At 42.9% G+C, this 14,001-nt stretch overlaps 1 long non-coding RNA gene across 1 annotated transcript; it reads left to right on the top strand.

Annotated features, from left to right (window-relative positions):
* Nucleotides 1-3,170: 3,170 nt before the first annotated feature.
* Nucleotides 3,171-11,878, top strand: LOC124516247 (uncharacterized). Its single transcript, XR_006963005.1, has 4 exons — nt 3,171-3,257; nt 3,816-4,122; nt 10,953-11,174; nt 11,852-11,878. It is a non-coding gene; the product is annotated as an uncharacterized LOC124516247 (long non-coding RNA).
* The last annotated feature ends 2,123 nt before the right edge of the window (nt 11,879-14,001 follow it).

The raw sequence follows: 14,001 nt of genomic DNA, 5'->3' as shown, positions 1-14,001 counted from the left end.
CCATCTTAAGACCACACAATTGATTCAATTCCACCCCCATCCGGTGCTCCAAGAAAATCTCAGAAACTTTCTAGTCTACTCTCTTTCACTCACAACTTCCTCCCTCTCTGAGATTGATGCAGTAAGTGAAGACTTCCCCCAGCCCTATTTTTTCCGCCAAATAATATAAACTAGGTGGGACTAGCTAGTTCTTCTTTCAAAATATGGGTCCACAACATCTTCCAGGATAGACTGCAGCTCCATGGTTTTGCACTCAGGTTTTACTGGCCATTTGGTCAAGCTTAGCTTTCAAAATATGGTACAATTAACCTCATGGAAAAGTATCACTGAATTCATTCTGTCGACAAATATTTATTGAGTATCTAGTATGTGCTAGGATCTATAAAGATATGAAACAGCCTTTTCGCTTAAAGATTGAGTTTACTAGAAGAAAGAGGAAGACTTTAGTGCCAGAAAGCTTCCTAGGAGTGACTCAGAATTAGCGGTACTGAGCAAGTAATATATTTTATTACATATGTATTTGATCTAAACATCAACAAAACCCCGTATCTTGAAACTTCAGGCAATTTTTGGACTGCGGGAGTATTAAAAAAGAGAATTTAATGTTCAGATTCAAAATTAACACCCTCAAATGTTATATTCCTGTGTGTTGTTGTTTTTTTTTTCTTTTTTTCTTTTTTTCCGGGGATCTTGGTTACTTGCTGTCCAGTAAAATAAGGATTAGGATAGATCTCAGCCTAAATTCACAAGGTGACTGAGATTGAAGGGAACACTTGATTTCTTGGCAAAGACCTTGTTGTAGATTAGACCATTTCAGTGTTTAGACTTAACAAGCCGTACTAGTGAGTTTCTCATATATTTTCTGGTCTATGATAACAGTTCTTAAATAATGAGTCTCTTCCTCCACTCAGTAAACTTATTCCTGAGTGCCTATTACATACTAAGCATTTGGGATGTATTAGTATACAACCAAAAGCCCCTGTTTTTGTAGCATACTGAAATTCAAAGAATTCCCCAGTCTTTAGGAATTATCAGTGTTGGTAGCAGTACCCTGTGCTTAAAGGAAAAAATTCAAATTACGAGGAGGTGAGATAAAGACCATGTTATAGGAGTGTTCATTTTCAAGACTTCTCCAGAAGGTTTTGATTTTGGAAGATTATCAGTTGCACCTCCCCAGTAACACGATCTATTTAAATTATGAAGTGCTGGAAAATAAAGATAGGAAATGTTCTCCGTGGAGACTGGGGGTCTGAGAGTGTCCAGGGAGGAGCATGGGAATTGGGGTATTGCAGGTTCCCAGAGAGGCCAGGCAGGAGGAGGCGGCCCTGGGAGGCCGCACTCAGCCAGGGCTCACAGGAAGCCAAGGGCGTGGCTGGCGAGGGCTGAAGGAAAATTCCAGAGCCTAGAGGCAGTGCCTTGGGGACGCCACAGCGTCTTCAGCCTGGGCTTCATTAAATAAACAATAACAAAACAACCCTCAGCAAACAATAACAAAAATCACCCCTAAAGGGGGAGTATTCAGCAATAAAATAAATAACATGGAAGTCGTTTATTTTGTTATAAAAGAACAAGAAAGGATTTCGGCCTTCGGGCCTGGTTAATAAAGGAGCCTTCAGAACAGAGCAAAGATACTACAGGAGAAGCAGGCAGGATGCGAGGAGCCCAAGGGAGCCACCGTTTGGGGGACAGCCAAGTTTGGATGGAGCGGAGGCCGTGGCTGGTGCTCCGGCAGTGACCTGCCAGAAGTGGTGGCCAGGAACCTGAGTAAAGAAGGTTCTGGAGTGAACCTGAGAAGCTCGGCTTAGTGTGTGGTTTGGGTCAGAGCACATGTGACGTCCAAGGGGCCAGCAGATGGAGAAGCTCTCGGGCTCCCGGACAGCCACATCTGTCCCCATCTCCACGCCCTTTGCAGCCACCTCCTCAAGGAGCTGATTGTGGCTCCCTTCGACCCAACCGCAGCCAGTGACTGTGGTTTAGTTCTTCTGTACCTTTAGGACTCCCAGAGCTTGAACAGATGAAAAAAACATTTAACCTGGCCATCAGGATATATGTACACAGGTATATATATTGACTAATGGACATATAAAGCATGGCTTATACAATATATTCTATAGATGAAATTTATTACATAAAATATCAACCTGTAGATGCAATGTGTGTGTACATATGGTGAGAAACTCTTGTTAGGCTGGAACACAGCCAAAGAGACATCACGAAATTGGAAACATTCAAAGAAGAGAGTGCATTTGGCTAATCCGAAAGGCAGCGTAGATCAGAAGTCAGGCATTGGGATTCCGGAGTCAACCCCCTTTGCTTTTCCTTGGATTTCTGCCACGTACTAGTTGTGTGACCGCAGGCACACCACTGAATGTCTCTTGTCTCAGTTTCCCTTTTTTGTAATCTGTAGGATACATCTCATGGAGTTGTTGAGGGTTAAATGAGTTCATACATCGGAAGATCTCAGAAGAGTGACCCATCACGAGCACTTGATAAATGATGACCATTATTCTCTGCTTTGAACTAGTTGTCAAGATGGTGGGAGACGTTTGTCACCAATTAAATGCTTCCAAGGGCAAGACAGGCACGGCCCTTTTGTGAAATCAGGTAGATGATTGGAGAGCCAACCTGGGGGCCCCAGATCTACATCTTTCTTGCCTATTGCCAGATCTTCTGATTTGTCAAGAGAAGTTGGATACCAGGATTTTTATATGAAACCTCCCAGGTTTCAAATACTGACAAAGACCTTATTATTATTTTTTTTTTCTAAAGGCTTGCAGACAAAAACTACCTGTGTCCTGTGTCCTGCCCCTGGCCAAAATTTTTTGTCCCCACTGCTGAGCGTGGTCTGATACAGTCCCAGACATGTGAGCAAAGACTACCGCAGGGGACACCAAGCAAGCCTGGCTGTCAAGGAAGGATGCTGTTGGTCAGAGTCGAATCTAAGCCTACTGCAAATGTCTCTTTCTGGTTCTAATAAAGGAGCAGGATAGTTGTCAGACACAGGGTCCTACCCTGCCATCACACCTTAAAAATGAAACTGGGAAGACCACGGTTGGTGTCTATCTCCTCTTTAAACCGGATAGATCTGCACCAGGCCACCCTACTAACCACATCCCTTTGTAACTAGAGCAACCTCAGCACATTTCCATCCAGCTACTGCCTCTGCCCAAGGTCTTGTCTGGGGCCCGGAGTTGGCTACAAAGAGGAAACAGATGCCTGCCTGGCCCAGAAGGACCTCCATGCAGAGGCATCAAAAGGTAGGTATAGTTCCCCTGTTTGGCAACTGATTCAGGCACAAACCCATGGGTCACCGAACACTTCCACCAAATTCAGTGACTGGGGTTTTGGTTTCGGTTTGGACAAATTTCCTGAAGCATGGCCTTTCTCCTGGCACTTACCTATGATACTGACTCTTAAGTTTTGGGATTTTGCAGATGGGTAGTATGGCATAGGAAGTGCTATGTCTAAATATGAGAAGCACTGTTTTATGTTAAATGTATACAATAAAAAAACAGTCTACATTCGAGAATTTAGCATTCTAGTTGTTTCCTGGATAAGGGCCAGCTTTTGCTCAACTGCTTGAACCTATTCGAGTTTTTACTGTAGCTTGCGGTGAAATGAATCAATATTAAAACCATAGAGATTCACACAAGCCGGGAGCTTATCTAATAACTTTGGCCTCACCTTCCCCATTTTCTAATTTGTTGTTGAAACCTCTTATACCTGTTGCATCACCAAACTATGTGTGCTTACTCTTCATGCATCCTCCTTCTGAAAAATGTGTCTTGGGAGGTTCAATCTGTATTTTCATCCAGCCTACAGCCAGGATCCCCGTCACCTCGACACAAGACTGGACCTCTGGTCTTTGTCATAACAGGAAGGAACTATGAGGAAATTCAACAATGAGGTAGCTGGCTATGATGCTGCCTAGAGTTCCATAGTGAAAGGTGCCACATTGGCCCCAACAGATCTACCCTCTTGGGGACAGTGAATGAGAAACTCACCAGGGAGCGAGGAAAGGAGGAAGAGGTATGTTTGGTCTGGGGGACAAGATGGCTAAACCACACGGAAGATAATAGATGCTCAGTTTGTTGGACCAAAAGAAGCCATGAGTTCCCAGAGGTCAGTGTTTTACTTATTTATCCCTCATTCATTCATGCATCAAAATAGCTTCAGCGCATAATTGTCTGTTGATATCTTAGGCACTGTGGGAACACATCTGAGTTCATTCTCCTCCTCCTCCTCCTCCTCCTCCTCTTTCTTCTTCTTCTTCTTCTTCTTAAGTGTTTACTTGTTTTTGAGACGGGGAAAGGAGTAGGGGGGGGGGGGACAGGGGATCCAAAACAGGCTCCCCGCTGTCTGCAGAGAGCCCAATGCAGGGCTCGAACTCACAAGCCATGAGATCATGACCTGAGCTCGACCGACTGAGCCACCCCAGCACTCACACATCTGAGCTTATTCTTAAAGAATTTAAGTCTACTTGGGCAGTGATAGATACTTAAAGTCCAATCTAGGAATTCGATAACAGAAAAAGAATTGTGATTTCTTAGCTTTTCCAGAACCAGCCTCCTTTTGGTTTCTCAAATATCAAAAAGTATAGGACTGTTTTTGAGTCCTTTCCAGTTGCCCTATTTTAAATTGTAACCTACCTGTCCCTCTCCTCCTAACTTCCGTACCCCTGCCCTATATTTCTTTCATCACATTTAGTTAGCATCTTTGACCATAATGTATTTGTTTACTTCTTTGAAGTATTCATTGGTTATCGCCTGTTTCTCTCCACAAAAATTTGAGCTTCCCCAGGGCAGAGATTTTTGTCTTCTGTTTCCTGATGTATTTCAAATATGGAAGAGTGCCTGGAACATGACAGGTGCTCAGTGAGGTGAACGTAGAATGAATGAAACTTAAAAACTCATGGATGAAAATGGTTCCAAAGCCTTTCTTACTTTCTGCCTCCTTAATTATGATAGTCTAGGAAGAATGTAAACTTCTTTTGGAAGGGGGGTGTCGTATTGAGCTACTCTCATTTTGCTGAGTCTTTAAGTTGCCCTCAGGTCTTGCTGAGAAGGGTAGGACCAATGTCTCTGACTCTGGGGTAAAACACTGCAGGTGGATGCTTATTTAAGTTCTGGCATCATCTCTTCTTTGATATCAGCTGACCAGAGGTCCTTTCTCACCAACGCTTAGGGGAACCTCTTCCTGCTTTGAATTCCAGGCCTGCTCAGTGGCGGACTGGAGAAATCCAGAGAAGGAAATTTGCTGTGTTTGTGTTGGAAATAAGACTGAATAAGTAAGCATTAACTTTGAGATCTTATTTTCTAATTCCTAATCACAGCAAGAATCTTTTAAGCTAGGTTTCCTATTGCCCATTTATGGATGGAGGAAATGAGAACTGGAGAGAAGCCTATTACCAAAATTTGTTCCAGTTCACATGGTTTATCAGTGGAGGGGATGGGGCTGGACTGAGATCTGCCTAGCTTCACTCTTTTCTTACTGTCATTTTGCTTCACTGAAGACCTGGAAATGTGTCTTTTCAAGTAATGTAAATAAAGTTCCGTTCATGACACGCTGTGGCTCTTGACTGCTAATGGGACCTTCATTTCCTGGTTTTCACTTTTTCTTTTTCTTTTCTTTAACCCTTCCTTCTTTCCTTTCTTTCTTTCTTTCTTTCTCTTTCTTTCTTTCTTTCTTTCTTAGCCTTCCTTATAAAGTTGAGATTTCAGGCAGTGGAGTTCTGGTCAGAGATATTTTATAGCATATGCTTGAGTGGAACCTGCTCTTGTTTCTGGAAGACAATGGGGTCCCTTTAGAAAAAAAGCCAAATATGAATTTTCAGATTAGTGCTTGAGTCCAGAACAGCATGAAAGAACAGATATTTGGACAAACAGCTCCCTTCAACATGGGGCAGATGCTTAGGATTACGCCAGTGACAATGGCTTTGACTAAAAATCAATATAGACCAGCTCCTTCATGCTTTTCCAGATTGGAAGGCAACACTCCTTCCCAGGGGGAACAGTTGTATATCTGCTTTTGGCATCACTTTAGAGGTTTTAAGAGTAAATGAAAATGAATTCTTAAGCTCCCTGCAGAGTGAATTAGAAAAATGAAGGAGAAAATGACTTAATGAGATCAGGATAACAATAACACCCTTTTTATTATCGAAAATATAAACAAACATTCCCTAAGTTTCCCCCCCCCCCCCCCCCCCCCCCCCGTTCTCCACGTTCTCCACGGAGAGCCCTGCCTCGGCCCCCAGGGTCTAACAGGGACAAATAGCCCTAAGGCTTGGAAGCAAACACGCACTTCAGGCTGGGAAAACAAACAAACTTTTACTTACCCAGAGCCCAAGGGTTCAGATTTCCTCTCATCACTTCTAGAATAGGATTCTACTCTTAATAATTATGCCTGGCTTCTGCCCAGACTAAAGGGTTCAACTGCTGCCTTTTCTATGGCCAGAACCATCTACGTGTGTTTTCCAGTCTCTTCTTTTATCTGCACTTCCTTCCTTTCCCTTTTCCCAATGTTGCCCTTATTTTTCAGATAATTTGGCCCCAGACTTTTGGTCTCCATTTCCAAGAGGCTGTTTTCTTGCTGATTTCCTCTCGACCGTCCTTTGGTAACAGGTGGTCCTTTGGGATTGACCATTGAAACAGTTTGCCTTATCCTACAGCAATGGGAAGAGGGGGTCAGACACCAGACCTACGGGGCAGATCCAACAACTTGCAGATTAAATTCTTTGGCTGTTAACATAGAAGCCTGAGGCAATTCTCAGAACTCCAGTGTCTCCGATATCATGTATTTATTAAATCTCTCACTCCTTCATGCTTTCTATCTCCCAACAAATGGCTTCATGCCTCTATTTGTCAGAACTTACAGATAAATAAACGCAGGACTTTCTGTTCTCTTTGGAATGCTTCTTTCTCTTTTCACTTAGTTAACTCTTACTCATACTTTTAAATTTCAGCCCAGTTATCACCTCGCTCCCCCTGCCCCAATCCTTCCCCAGCCTATAATTTTATGCATTAATGGAATCCTTTTCCTTCATAGCACTTAGCACAGTCAATGCTTTTATTTTTATACAGGATCTTTTGATAGCTGATTTTCTCCATGAGACTGTAAGCTGGATGCTAGTTTTGCTCACCGTTGAATATTCAATATCTAGCAAGTACTCAAAAAACAATCATGTCAGAAGACGACTACAATATTCAGTGTGATGCCAGAGTGAACACTGGTGTTCATCTGATGTGGATTGGGCTGTGGGGTAGGTAAGATAAGGAAAAACTTTCGGAACTTATTCTTGAACTGAGCCCTAGATTGTGAGGAGGTGACCCAACATGGTGACAGCATTCCAAGTTGGCGTAACATCTTAAGCCAAACTTCAATGGGAGACAACATGGCCGACCTGCTTGAGTGAAGGCAAAAATCTCAGTGAGTTTGAGGGCAAGCTAGAGAGTGGACGTTTGGCAGTTAAGACTAGGTGGGTAGCCTGAGGACACATCATGAAGGCATTGCATGCCATGCTAAAAAATTCTGACCTTATTCAGCAAGCGATGGGAAAACCATTGAAGTATTTTAGGTAGGGTGGAGGTGTGAGCAGACATATTCTGGGCTCAGATGGGTGTGTGGATCCTGACCTGTGTCACAGGCTCCTAGAGGAAGGTCAGGAAGTTCCCTAGTACTGCTAGTTCTGGAAGCAACTTGCCAGGAGAAGTAGGAGTCCCAGAAAAGACAGGGATGCTATTGCCTTAGCGCTCTGCACATGTGAAGGAAGAAATCTGGTTATGATTAATAAAGGAAAATTTTTATTTCTACCTCAAAAGCCAGGACTTTAGAAACTCATCTTTCATTTTCTGGGGGGGAATAAGCAGTTTGGGTGTTTGGATGGCACATAGGAAACAGGGGCCTGGAAAGACAGGCAGCACTATTCTTTTCTCCTTTGGAGTGAAGTTCAGTGATTATGCTTCATTTCATGTAACAGTCAGTGAGACCGACCACTTTGCAATCTTACCATGATGCTTGATGTTTTAGAAAAATGCACACACAAAAAAATTCTAAGAAACTGATGCATGAGAGAAGGAAATACATTGTGTTTCACCGTGGAAATAATTTATGACTCAATCATCATGATTTAATTAGGACTCTCTTGAAGTTTCTCCTTCTGGGATGTCTGAACACTTGGTTTCCATTCTTTTGAAGAATTCTTTCCCTTTTACTTGTGGACTTTTAATTTTACCACTTGCCAAGCTGCGTCTCTCCTCTTAGCTCAGAATTACCTCAAATCCTCCCACTCTGCAACAAGAAACCCTTACCCAGCCTCTCCAATTTCCTCAATGCCCCTGCACCTGCTCTGGGGGAAGGCATCCCAATCTGTGAAAGTCCTGGCCCAAACTCATTTAATTCATTTTTTTAAAGGACAGTGAAAGAGAGTGCGAGCAGGGGAGAGGCAGAGAGAGGGAGAGGGAGAGAATCCCAAACAGGCTCTGCACTGTCAGTGCAGAGCCCAAAGTGGGGCTCGATCCACAAACTGTGAGATCATGACCTAAGCTGAGATCAAAAGTCATATGCTTAACTGACTGAGTCACCCAGGCGCCCCCAAATCCATTTCATTCTCAGCATCCCCAAATGTCTCACCGGCCTCTGCTAAAAGAGAGGCAACACTCCCACAGGAACAAAGTTGGGGGGTGTGATTCCTGGGGGAATAGGACGCCAGCTCTTCACGTGGGATTCGGTAAATGGGCTGGTGATATGTGGTCAGTCCTAGGAGAAATCGTGAAATGAATGACCTTTGGCTTTTCCTCATGTCTTAATTTGTCCCGAGATTTTATTCCCTGCCCAGGTTAGCCTTGCTAACATCATCAATCACACAGCCTTGCCCTGGAAAGACCCTGGATCCAAAATAACAAAATCTGAATGGAACTCCCAGTTATAGTACGAACCTTGTGGGCACTGAATGAGGCTTTGCCTGGACTCTCCCCTCATTCATGGAAGCAAAATCCTCATGCTTACCAGCCACATTGGCTATGAGAATGGAACATCATGGTACACTTACCAGCACTTTGCAAAGTATAAAGTGTCATGTAAATATGGAAGATATTGTCGGTGGTGATACCGAAAGCCTGGAATCAGCTAGATTGCTTCTGCAACCTTCCCCTATTTATCCTAAGTCACTACAGCGGCACTTAGCCTGGAGAGAACATCTCTCAGTCTTGTGTGCTTGTCCCTAATCTCCCTTCTCCCCTAAACAGTCTTGTATATATTTCCCATAGGCTCGCAATTTCTACCTTCAATATGCACATCAATGAAATAGTAAAAAGAAGAAGGTACTGGGGCACCTCAGCGGCTCAGTCGGTTGAGTATCCGGACTCTCGTTTTCGGCTCAGCTCATGATCTCACGGTTTGTGGGTTCAAGCCCTGCCTCAGGCTCTGCGCTGACAGCGTGGAGCCTGCTTGAGATTCTCTCTCTCTCCCTCTCTCTCTCTGCCCCTCCCCAAATCACACTAGCTCTCTCTCTCTCTCTTTCTGAAGATAAATAAACTTTAAAAAAAAGAAGAAGGTAGTGTGGTATAGTAGGTACATTGTTATAATTATAATTATATTATATTATAATAAGCTTACATACATTAATGAATTAGCGAAGGTATATACTGTGTGTTATGCTATGTGAAAGTCAAAAAGCCACAGATTCATGCCTCTCCCTCCTTCTGCTCCCTTACTTGTTCTGTGATTTAGGTCAGCATTTCCAAAGGTATTATTTTTTTGATGTTTGTTTATTTATTTTGAGAGAGAGAGCAAGAGGGGAAGGAGTGGAGGGAGAGAGGGATAGAGAATCCCAAGCAGGGTCCGTGCTGCCAGCACAGAGCCCAACGTGCGGTTCGACGTCACAAACCGTGAGATCCTGACGTGCGCCGAAATCAAGAGTCAGATGCTTAACCGACTGAGCCACCCAGGCGCCCCTCCAAAGGTACTATATAGGAACAAAGACATCAAAGTGTAGGATACTCTGAGTTAAAAGAAATTAAATAAACTTCTCTGCCACTGGATTAATGTGCACTGGGAATATACAGGAAGGGGATTTATGTATCTCTTTCAAACTTGTTTGACCATAGAATACTTTTTTTTTTCAAAGCGAAGCATCTAGATGACTAATATTTTATGGTATATACTTAAAGCAAACCTACCTTTAGTAAATTCTGAAAAAGGGAATAATGATAATTGGCCCCAGGGTGGTTACCAGGATTAATTGAAATAATGGGCAGAAGTCTAAGCGAGGGCTCTGGGTATGGGAGGCTTAAACAGCAATGTCTCAGCATCAGAGAGATGTTTAAAAAAATTTTTTTTTAATGTTTATTTTTGAGAGAGAGAGAGAGAGAAAGTGGGGTAGGGGCAGAGAGAGAGAGAGAGAGAGAGAGAGGGACACAGAATTCAACAGGCTCCATACTGTCAGCACAAAGCCCCACATGGGTCTCGAACTCAAACTGTGAGGTCATGACCTGCAATGAAGTCACTCAACCAACTGAGCCAACCAGGCACCCAGCAGCTGAGCAACATTCAATGGTGATGCCTAGAAAATGTCTTGGTGTGGACAGATGGAGAATGTGATCTCTTTTGGACTCTGAACATAAAGCAATTTCCCCCCTGCCTCCCTGAAAAGGGGCTCACAAATCTTTCCCATCATCCAGCACCCTGGTGAAGCCTCCCCCTGATCAGACCATGGGGAGCAGAAAGGGCAGAGGGTGGACAAGATTTCAGGGCAAAGAGAAAGGTAAACACAGACTGAAGACTCTCTGTGATAATACTGAGGAGTCTCAAGCAAGGAGGAAAACATGGGAGCCAAAATAGGGAACACTCGAGAACGGATACAGATGTGACTCACACAAAGCTTTAGTCACCCTCGTTAAGTTGGATACCAGAGTTTTAGTGAAAAGGAACTAAAACCCGTTGTCCCTCTTTCGTAGTTTGTCATGGGTGACGATGTTCAAGACGCTGGAATTTGTTCTTATCTGAGGCGTGGGATCGGTCCTCCTCAGTCCTCATCAATCTTCATCTGGCTTTTATTTTTCTCATAAATCTCAAATTAAGATGCCCTCGCATGTGCTCACAAATGGATATCTGGTGTGAGTGGACCTGACTGGACCTTTTGGAGTAAGATTCTGGCATCCACAGGGGGAAAAACACAGGTAAGCAGTGCTCACAGAACGTCTTTAAATTAGTAACTTCAGTCACAGAGGGTATATACGAGATGGGATACCCCACGTGCTTAATACATTATTGCGTTCATTCATTTCTTTGCTTCACAATATTCTTTGAGCACTGATTCCACAGTATTTCTTAGAGCACAGTTTCTCTGATGGGCACTGTGCTGGGAACTCCAAGTGAACACAACAGATAAAGTCTTGACTCTCATGAGCCCATGTGCCAGTGATAGAAAATTGTTATAATTTTTGTTATAATTGTTCTAATTATTATATTGTTGTATTATTATATTGTTATATAATTGTTATATTTTGTTATAATAATTGTTATAAATTTTTTTATTTAACCCAGAAGGAAGGATGGGAGGAATAACCCCCACCCCTTCCAGGCGGCCTATGTCATTTGTGTTATGATCTTTTAAAGGCCTCGGATTTATTCGCTGGTCCAAAGTTTTGACTCCTAACTTAAGATTTCCGGGTAGTTCCATGTGGGTGGACAGCGGCCCTGTGTGAGGCTTCTAAGGTGTTTGGAAAGGCAGGTTCCTTCTGGAACGCTCGGCTCTTTCCAGTGAGTTTTGTTTTGTCAGTCAATGACCTGTGTGCAGTGAAAGATCACATTTATTTTTCATCTTTTTTTTAAAATGTGTATTTATTTTTGAAAGAGAGAAGAAGAAGAAGAAGAAGAAGAAGAAGAAGAAGAAGAAGAAGAAGAAGAAGTGGGGGAAGGGCAGAGAGAGAGGGAGATACGGAATCCAATTCAGGCTCCAGGTTCTGAGCTGTCAACACAGAGCCCCACCCAGGGCTCAAACTCACGAACCGTGAGATCATGACCTGAGCCGAAGTCGGATGCTTAACCGACTGAGCTACCCAGGCACCCCTTATTTTTCATCTCTCGATTTGGAGTCTTTCCTCTGGAAGACAAGACTCTGCCCTGGTTTGAGTCTAAATTTGGCCCAGGTCTACCTGAGATGATTGGCCAGTCCCAAGCAAGTGAGCACGTTGGACTGTGAATTGCCTTGAGGAAAAGTTCCTGGCACAAAATCGTCTCCCCTCAGTCTACCTCCCACCTCCTGATGTTAAACACAAGAGGATATTTGAGCTGAGATGTCTCTGAAAAAATCAAGAGATTACAACTGTGTGACTGAGAAGCCTACCATTCCATTCCATTCTGTCTTTCCCTTGTAGACAGGTTATCTAGACTAGATAATGGATTCAATTTTTTTAATCAATTATAATTGTTATTAGCAAGAGCTGTGATAAGTGGATGAAGGATGATGGCAACGGTCATTCAGAAGCTCAAATATCACAGAAAAAACAACAACATTGTTTTAACTTTCCAGATGGGAGGGCAAAGCAGATGAAACCAAAATGAACAATTGCAATAAAATGTGGACATTGCCCAGAAACTTGATTTTCACAGGATTCAATGGCAAGCACATAGATTCAGTGCGATTGTGAAAAGTTAAGGAGCCTGGAAAATAAGAGATGCTCACAGACCACGGGGATGTGCCTCAATCTGAATGTGTTTTTCCTCATGCAATTCTAATACCATTTGCTATCTTATTGTCCGTTTTCTTTTAATGAATATGTGAAATATTGCATCTATACACATGGCTCTAAGATCCTTCTGTCTGGCCTTATGACTCTTCTTATGTTTTCATTCATTCATTCATTCATTCAAACTTAGGAGAGCACCTCCTAAGTCCAAGGCATTGAGAATTCAAGCGTTCCAGAGTCTGCTTTCAGAGAGTTTATAATCTAGAAGGGGAAATAAAACTTCATTCTGATACACGCGAGTACATGATACGCAATGAACAATATGCAGGAAAACGTAGTCGGAATATAGAGAGAGAAGCACGTTATGGCTTCACACTCTCGCTTCTGCTCAAGCCCTTCCTCTGAGGTCGCAGCCAGCACAGGGCTCACGAGCATGGCTTTGAATCAGACATGCAGGGTTAGCTCTCAGATCTATCGTTGACCATCTGAGTCACCGTCAGCAGATTACTTCCCCTCTTTTATCTCCATTTTTCCTGTATGTAAAATGGGGACGATATTATCATTATTAATAATAAGAACGGTATCTACCTCTAGTGTTGACGACTGAATAAGGCAGTGGTTCTAAAGCCGCGAGCAGAGTGGCACATGGTAAGTGCTAAATAAAATGAATTGTGTGTTTATCACAACTTACCCCCTCCTGATGTCCCTGTCTACATCAGTGGCACTCCCAGAGTCCTGGTCACGGAGGAAATTTACCCAGGAGTGGGATTGCTGGATCATATGGTAATTCTATTTTTACTTTCTTGAGGAACCTCCACATTGTTTCCCATAGTGTCTGTACCAGTTTATATTCCCACCAAGAGTGCACAAAGAGTCCCTTTTCTCCATATTTTCATCAGCATTTGCTGTCACTTATCTTTGTGATAAAAGACATCCTAACTGATGTGAGGTGACATCTCATCGTGGTTTTGTTTTGTTTTGTTTTAAAGATTTGACTTTTAAGCAATCTCCACACCCAACATACGGCTCCAACTCGCAACCCCAAGATCAAGAGTTGTACACCGCACAGACTAAGGCAGCCAGCGCCTTTCTCATTATGGTTTTTCTTTGCATTTTCCTGATGATGAGACTCTTTTCGTCTACCAGTTAGCCATGTATGTTTCTTCTTTGGAAAAAATGTCTGTTTAAGTCTTTGCTCATTTTTTAATTTTTTTTATATTGAATGGTATGAGTTCTTTGTATATTTTGTATATTAACCCCAAATCAGATATGTGGTTTGCAAATATTTTCTCCCATTGCATAGATTACCTTTTCA

The sequence above is a fragment of the Lynx rufus genome, unplaced genomic scaffold (genome assembly GCF_022079265.1).
Source record: "Lynx rufus isolate CCGP_SWC_20201006 ecotype Redwood Valley unplaced genomic scaffold, mLynRuf1.p SCAF_2, whole genome shotgun sequence".
NCBI lineage: Eukaryota > Metazoa > Chordata > Mammalia > Carnivora > Felidae > Lynx > Lynx rufus.
This window is presented reverse-complemented; position numbering and strand designations above follow the sequence as displayed.